Source organism: Myotis davidii, unplaced genomic scaffold (assembly GCF_000327345.1).
Source record: "Myotis davidii unplaced genomic scaffold, ASM32734v1 scaffold352, whole genome shotgun sequence".
Taxonomy (NCBI): Eukaryota; Metazoa; Chordata; class Mammalia; order Chiroptera; family Vespertilionidae; genus Myotis; species Myotis davidii.
The window spans coordinates 671,600-680,071 of NW_006283633.1; the positions used below are offsets into that span (position 1 = coordinate 671,600).

Here is an 8,472-nt window from a genome sequence, read left to right on the forward strand (position 1 = left end):
TATGATAACAGTGAGAGTAACCTTCCCGTTTCAAGTAATATTCGACTTGTAATAAACTCTGCTGATTCCTCTTATGAGGCACATTTCAAATAATTAATATGGCTCCCTGTTGATAGGAGCTGCTGTTGCTCCCAGCATTTTTCCAGCTAACAGCAGACACAGTGGAGGGCTGTAATATACAGAGCCCCTCATAATTGTAAGTAAGAATATTGTGCATTCACTGACCATGTTTCAGTGGAACACTAAAGGCACTGTTATAAAGGATATAGACAGCGATTGTGCACTGTTAGCAGTCCACGTGTGATGGAGCTTATTAAAAACTTCAGATGATCTTAATTATAAAAGCATCGGATGTTTCCTGATGCTGCATATTTAGTTGCAAAAACATTTTTGTTTTTAAGTTCCTGTGTCATTACAGCAAATTGGTCTGAAATTTTGATCATGTAAATGAAAATAAGATTCTTTCACTACATATGGGTTCACATAACCTCATCAGATAAAATAATACTGATTTCCTATCTAATCCAGGAACATGGCTCTGACCACGAGTAATAATAACTGCCATGCACTCATACACACATACATCATCTTTCACAAGGACTTAAAGGTAGGCACTGAGGGGATATTCTTATATATAAAAAACAAGTGGAGGAGATTAAGCATCTTGCTCAAGCACATGCAGGGGGCAAAGAGCAAGGCCAGTGGTATTCTGACTATAAATCTAAAGTGTTTTCATCTATATCATATTTTTTTCAAAGAACATCTCACTATGCTAAACCTAGAAGAAATGTGCATAGATCTTAATCATTAAATTCTGACAAGTACAGCTCTTGAAACTGTTAGCCCTACATTCAGGTTTAAGTAAAGAGTCCCTTTAAAGGCCACATTAGTCTCTGGTCTTGGGATACACATGTAACTTCAAATATGCGCGGCATGGATACTTTAGAGACCACAGTGTGTATGTTCATTAAGGGAACAGGGACATCAAAGAGCCAGGAGAATGCGATGGGGGTTCTTGACAACTAGGTCTTGAACTTCGACTGCCATAATTTTCATTCTCTCTCCAAGGAGAAAGCTAGCAACCTGCGGGACTTGAGGTGTGGCAGGGAAAGCCACAGTGGTAGGGGGGCGACTGGAACCGTTAGACTTAGAGGACGGTCGGAAGTGCAGCCCTGGATTTCAATCTGGTGACTGAGATTTCTGACATACAAAATAAAACCCCAAATTTCTGGAGCTGTTGTTGATTGAGTGCATTAATCAAAATCTTAAAAACATTTCCATTTCACTTTAGATCCATGGTACCCCACATTTATCTCCAGAAAAACACATAGAGAGAATAAAACCTACTCTCACCCATGATTGGCTAAGGCACTGATTCTCAGGGCTAAGCGCTCTTCATCAAGGTGAGGATAACAGAACACAGGGAACGGGCTGTGCATAAACAGCCCCAGTGACTGAGAATTCCACCCCCTCATTAAGAATTACTGCAAAATAATAGCAATAAACTAAAGTGCAGTTAAAACAAAAAGTAACCTCCGTAAACATTTCTCTTAGACTTGATGGTGAATAATAGTCAACAAAAAAATGTGATCAGTTCCAAAAGAGCTTAGGGAGGTAAAAAGTATGGCAAACACATATTGTTTTTAAAGATCCGACGAAAATTGTCTTAGGGAACATACCCATTCTCTCATTCATCACATATTCCCCCATAATCTACTGTCTTACAGCAGCTTTTTATATCCAAATCTGTGATATACTGCTTCTCTCTTTGCCCTCATTTTTCCAAATTAAAAGATACATATTTTCTTCTTTTTCCTCCTGAAAGTTACTTCACTTTTCCCATGAATTTTTAAGCAAAACTAATCATATTGACATTTTGATTATACTTAAATTATCTATACATTGATTTGGAAAATAAACATTTAAAATATTTTGTCTTCATTTTTTAAAATAAATCTGTATTTGTTTAAATTGCCTTTTTAATATATAGAAATAAATTATTTTGGAAGTTTTCTATATTTGTTACAAGAATATTATTTCATGATTTAAGTATTCTATTTTCCAAAATTCAAACAAAATTTTTAAAAATTTCTTGATAACTTCCATTGGACTTTTTTGATGGTTATTGTGAGAATTATTAGTTATCAACTTTTACCTTCCTAACTACTTAGAGCTAGATACATTGATAATAATATCTTAGTTATTTTTGGAGATCTGTCTTTTTCTTATACTAAATATACTCTCAAGGTAAGAATCATCTATATACTACTTTTATATTTAACTCTTTTGTGATGCATAATTTAAATTTTAAATATTGATTTTATAGATGTAATTTAGGGGACAGAGTTTCCTGGTGCTGCTATTCACCTATCATTTTATGTTGAGTTCCTCCGCAGTTCTACAAAATAATAAACAATGTTTAATGATCGATTTATAAAATAATTACAATGAAATAAAAGTTTCTTGGCTTATTGCTAAGGGGTACAGAAGAACATGGCAATAGAGAAATGGTTGGGTAGCTTATGGATAAGTTTTTATTCATTTTTTAGTGTAAGTAAGTGATACATTTACATATAGATGTCACATTGATATGTCATTTTACATATCATACAATTCACCCAATGCAATCATACAATTTAATCATTTTTTGTATATTTGCAGATTTGTGCAACCACTGCCACAATCAATCTGAGACCACTTTCATCACCACACAAAGAACAAACAAATGAACAAACAAAAACCCCAAAAGCCCGTTAGCAGTCATTCACCACTTCCTCCCTCATCCACCAGTTCTAGGCAACCACTCATCTACTTTCCGTCACTATATAATTTGTCTGCTCTAGACATTTCATATAAGTGGAATTATACAAATATAGTCATTTGTGACCTGCTTCCTTCACTCAATATAATATTTCAAAGCTCGTCCATTTAGTATCACAGGTCAGTACTTCCTTCCCTTGTGTTGCCAAATGTTTGTTGTCAAACAACCACAAATATAGGTTGTACAGAGTATCACATTTTATGTATCTATTCATCAGTTGATGGATATTTTTGGATCATTCCCATTTTTTTACTATACTAAATAGTCAAATACTCTAATGGTTCTCTGAACCTTCATGTACAAGTTTTCTGTGGACATACCAGAATGTTCGCATTTTTCTTGAATATACCTAGGAGTGAAACTGCTGAGTCATATAGTAACTATGTATAAACTTTCTTTAAAAAGTATGTTTTTATTAATTTCAGAAGAAAGGGAGAGTGTGAGAGAGAGATAGAAACATCAATAATGAGAGAACATAATTGGTTGCCTGTCTGCCTCTGCACGCCCAGCATGGGAGAGAGTCTGCAACCCATGCATGTGCCCTGACCGGGAATTGAACGTTGACCTCCTGGTCTATAAGTTGATGCTCAACCACTGAGCCACTCTGGCCAGCTTTTATGTGAAACTTTTAAGGGACTGTCAGTCTGATTTCCAAAGACGCTATATCATTTTACTTTTCATTAAGAGTGAGTGAGTGTTCCAATATCACAAAAATGTTTTTTTTGTTTGTTTGTTGGTTGATTGGTTTTTTAAGGTGGTAGTGTAGTTAAACCAGGATTGATTAGATTTTGACACAATATTAAGACAATTGTGCAAACTTTGAAGGGAACAATTTCCCCCAAGTAACTATCTCCCCAAGAAAGGTAAAACAGAGGGTTTGAGTCAGAAGAGCTCAAGTTCATCCACAGTGAGAGAGAAGGAGAAAAATTAAATGAGCTAGCCCTCCCCAAATATGGACAGCTCACATCCTGAAATGAAAATGCATGAACTGTACAGAGTCAGGTATGCAAAGGTGTAGAAACTGTAAGGGTGCTGGTAATACAATCAACACTACAGCAAAAACCCAAAGGCCATTACGGATTTTGGAAAAACCATTATTTTTCTATCTTCAATCTCTTTTTCAACTTTCATTTAATTTCTACTTCATTGAGGAACCACATGCAATTTCTACTAACCTTCAAATATGGAAAAGACTTGACCAGTTCTAAGCATAAGAAAAAAACATCCCCCCCACCCTCTTTTTCTACTCTCGACAATTTACTTGCCCATCAGAACACAGAAATGCACTTTTAGAACCACAGCATTTGGAGGGAGAAAGACATTTGGTAGCTTATAGACCCAACCCCACACTTTAGAATGAGGAAACTATCTTGAGAAATTGGTGACATTCAAAAGGGAAATCAGGTGGTGGCTGTCACAGTGATGTGAGAGAACAGGAAGAGAGGAGTGGTTTAGAGCTGCTTGCGGAAAACTGCCCACAACCCTCATCCCTTTTACCTCTGACACCTCCCTTGGTCCGCCATAGTTTTCAAGGTGTGTGCGGCATGATCTTTCAGTTGTGCTGAGACAGGTTCAGAGCTATTTACTTAGGAAAATATGGACTTTCTTTTCCCCCTTAGGCTTTGTCTACACACTAAAGGCAGGTTAGCATAACAGGTCACTTCATGCCCAGGGAACATAATTACTTGTGTTGGTATCTAGACTTGACCACTTTTTAGCCATAATTCCAGAAACTATCAAGCTATTTAACTTCTATGTGCCTCAGTTTCCTCATTTGTATAATGGGGATTATAACACCACTGACCTCATAGGGATGTTTTGAAGACTACACGAACTTATGCATTATGTAATCATTAGAACAGTGCTTGGTACATAGTAAAGTACGTAGAATTTTTAACTTATTGTTATTATTAATTCATTTCATTCATTAATTCATTAAATTCATTGATCAATATTACTTGAGTGCCTCATACATGACAGGTGCCTTTTTAGTTGGTTGGCATACAACACACAACAAAATGAATGACGATCCACATCCTTATGTAGGGGGAGATAGTGAATAAGCAAGTAACTCAATAAGATTGTGTGTACAGGATGCCAAGGGCAATGGAAACAAATTAGAACAGGCTAAAGGGGATCTGGATTGGGGAGGGCAGGTTGCAATTTTAAATAGGGTGATCACAGCATTTCAAGAGTTCAAGAGAAGACAAGAGATAATATGTGACTTTCATAGGAAACTAAGAAGATAAAGCTATAAATGAGGGCACAAACCTAAATTTAATAACTAAGAGTAAAAGAAAAAAATTTCTGGTACCAAATGCTTTTCCCTAACATAATCATTTCAAATTTTACACATATTCATAGGCGTTCATGTGAGCAATATATAAGATATAAATAAAACAGAAAGGTGTGTAATTGGGGAAAAGAACACATGTTTTTTATAAAGTAAAAACAAATTTTACTACCTCAAAGTCCCCATGGGTTCCTCCAGTTATACCATTTTTCAACTCAAATTTTCCTCGTTTTCTAGGTATTGTTATAAACAAGTTTATGTCCTTCCTGGCAGAATTTATGCCTTTGTTTTATTTGTTTGTGATAGCAAGTTACATCTCTGCATTTCTCTGCACTACCACCAACATAATTCCATGTAGAATGTGGTACCTATACTAAACTAATTTAAGAATGGCATATGGAATTTTTCAAAGTTTTTCTAATACTCTTAAAGCAGCTAAGCCACTGAGAGAGATGGAAAGGGGGAGAGAGAGAGAGAGAGAGAGAGAGAGAGAGAGAATTTTTCTCTTTCTTGAAAATAATCTCAACTACTTATAAAAAAATACCAGAGGTCAATGTTTTGCTTGTGCTGATGGAATATTGGGCGTGCCTAGCATTCTAACGTTTTGCCTTTTTTGCCTTCAAATCCCAGCCAGATGATAACCATGTGACATTTATAAAGTCAGCTGTGAACACCAATCAAAAGTAATCATCCAAGAACAGATTTGTAAAGTTGCTAATTTGATACCTATCTTTTCACTCTCATATCACCCCTCCATCTTATTACTAATCTTATTACTTATTTTTAGTGAATTTAGTAAAATTTGAGGTAACAGAAACAACTATATGCTCGACTTATTAAGGATATGAAATCACTGATGGAGGAGCACAGGTCACTGATGGGCTGCTACCCAGTGGATATTATTTGCCACACAGAAAACAGAGCAATGTGAAACTAAAGTAACTTTCTTGTAGAGTGTGTGTGTGTGTGTGTGTGTGTGTGTGTGCATTTCAATGAGCAAATCCTTCTTAGTACCCACTTCCACGCTGTGGTCAGTATTAACAATACCATATGAACAAGAAAATAAAATCCCTCCACTGAGAAATTTCAGTCTAGACCAGTGGTTCTCATCCTTCCTAATGCCGCAACCCTTTAATACAGTTCCTCATGTTGTGGTGACCCCAACCATAAAATTATTTTTGTTGCTACTTCATAACTGTCATTTGCTACTGTTATGAATCGTAATGTAAATATCTGATATGCAGGATGTATTTTCATTTTTACAAATTGAACATAATTAAAGCATAGTGATTAATCACAAAACAATATGTAATTATATATTTGTTTTCTGGTGGTCTTCGGCGACGCTTGTGAAAGGGCCGTTCGACTCCCAAAGAGGTCGCGACCCACAGGTTGAGAACCGTTGGTCTAGTGATTGAGCATGCTAGAAGCAGCTTCTCACCTGCTTCCATCATCCCATACCACCACAGGGAAGCGGTTACTGTGAATGATGGTACGTGCCTTGGTAGAGATGAATGAGAAGAGCAAAACAGCATCTAACTGAGGCAAGTGAGGGAATGGCAAGTGGTAGGCAGTCTGGTCAAGGAGTATGGCCAGCGTGGGCAGGAGAAGGAACATTACAAGTGGATGCCTAGAGATTAGATGAGTAAGAGGAACAGGGTACAGGGAACCACAGGTTCAATGTGAGGGAAAAAAATATTAGAAAAATAAAAATTTTCAAAATGTACAAAAAAGGAAAGAATAATGAATACATGTGACAGGGAGCAGAATATGCCACTTGAAAATATTCTATGTTGGCCTATTGATTATTTTGAATTTGAGGTACTTGAGAAAAAGCAAGTGCAAGGAGGACCCTCTGAATGCCCTTTGCCCCTCTGACAGCAGGAAATAAATCTCCCATGTGAAAGATGCCATCCCTGGACCAGGAGGGTAGAAGGCATCCTTATAAACAAGGATAGGGAATTTGGGGCCAAGAAAGCCATATAAATAAATCTTGTTACTTCTTCACTAATTTACTTCCCAAGCCCAAACTCCTTTGTCTTGTCAGTTCTTCACAAATTTAAGGTTTCTTTGTCTAAAAGTACAAAAGTTTCCATGTTCACTTCTTTTGAATTTCACATTTTTATGCAGCTCCCGTACATTAGAAATCAAATATGTTTTTCTCCTGTTTCTCCTGTTAATCTGCCTAATGTCAACTTAATTATTAGACCAGCCAAAGAACTTCGAAAAGGAGAAGGGAAAGTTTTCCACCCTACACAGGCCTATCATCAGCTTCATCAGTGGTCAATTGAGGTATATTGGTATAAACAATGGTATACTGTTTCACCTCCCTTCACCTCACCTCCTTCCCCTTAAGAATATGTTGAAACAAATCCCAGACATCATATCATTTCAAGTTTAAGTTATTTGAGTATGTATCTATGAAATAAAATAGCTACATTAAAAAAACATAATACCATTTTGATACTTAAAAATTAAGAAGATACAGTATGAAAAATGAATTTAATGTAAAATTCCATAAAGCAATTGTCAGGAAGAAAATCAACAAGAAATGAACTCTCTTTGCCTACAAAATAATCACATTGGTCCTGGTGTTGAAATTTTGTTGGACTAGGAATTCTTTATATTTATGGTGAATTTCAGGAGCATACAAATATAGAGGGAAATTATCTATCTATCTATCTATCTATCTATCTATCTATCTATCATCTGTATGTATGTATAATAGAGAAATATGCTAATTAACTGGGACACTGTAATGGGTCAACTGGACAGGAGGAAGTTGCACGCACAGCGCTGGGGGAAAGTCAGCAAGAGCCTCCTCGTGCCTGCTCTGGGGAAGAGCTTGATCAGCAGCAGTCGCAGCTGCTTCAAGAGCCAGAGAGGGAGGCAGGGCTGGACTAGCAGTGGCCATGGCTGCTGCGGGGCCCAGAGAGCGAGGTAGGGCCAGACCGGTGACTCGAGGATAGGAAGCGCTGCATGATTTTGAATTGCGCACTGGGCTCCTAGTATGTATATATATAAAGAGCCAGGGTCCGACACATCCGAAACAACCAGACGGACTACCAAACAGGCTGAATGGGGCGACAAGGCCACAGGGGCAATAGTGAGGGACAATCAAACAACTGAGGAGCAGGCTGCATGGGGCAACCAGGCTGGCAGGGGGGTTAGTGAGGGACAAACAAATGACTGAGCAGCAGGCTGCATAGGGTGACCAAGCCGGTGGGGGGGTTAGTGAGGGATGACAAATGACCAAACAGCAGGCTGTGTGAGGCGACCAGGCCAGAAGGGGGCAGTGAGGGATGACCAGGCCAGCAGAAGGGGGCAGTGAGGGGCGCACAGGCTGGCAGGAGGGACG

The 8,472-nt window shown here is 37.7% G+C and overlaps 1 protein-coding gene across 1 annotated transcript in view; it reads right to left on the reverse strand.

The window, feature by feature from the left end:
- Positions 1-8,472, reverse strand: part of ADGRL3 (adhesion G protein-coupled receptor L3) — a 323,628-nt gene that overhangs the window by 223,214 nt on the left and 91,942 nt on the right. The gene's annotated exons all lie outside the window — the stretch shown is intronic.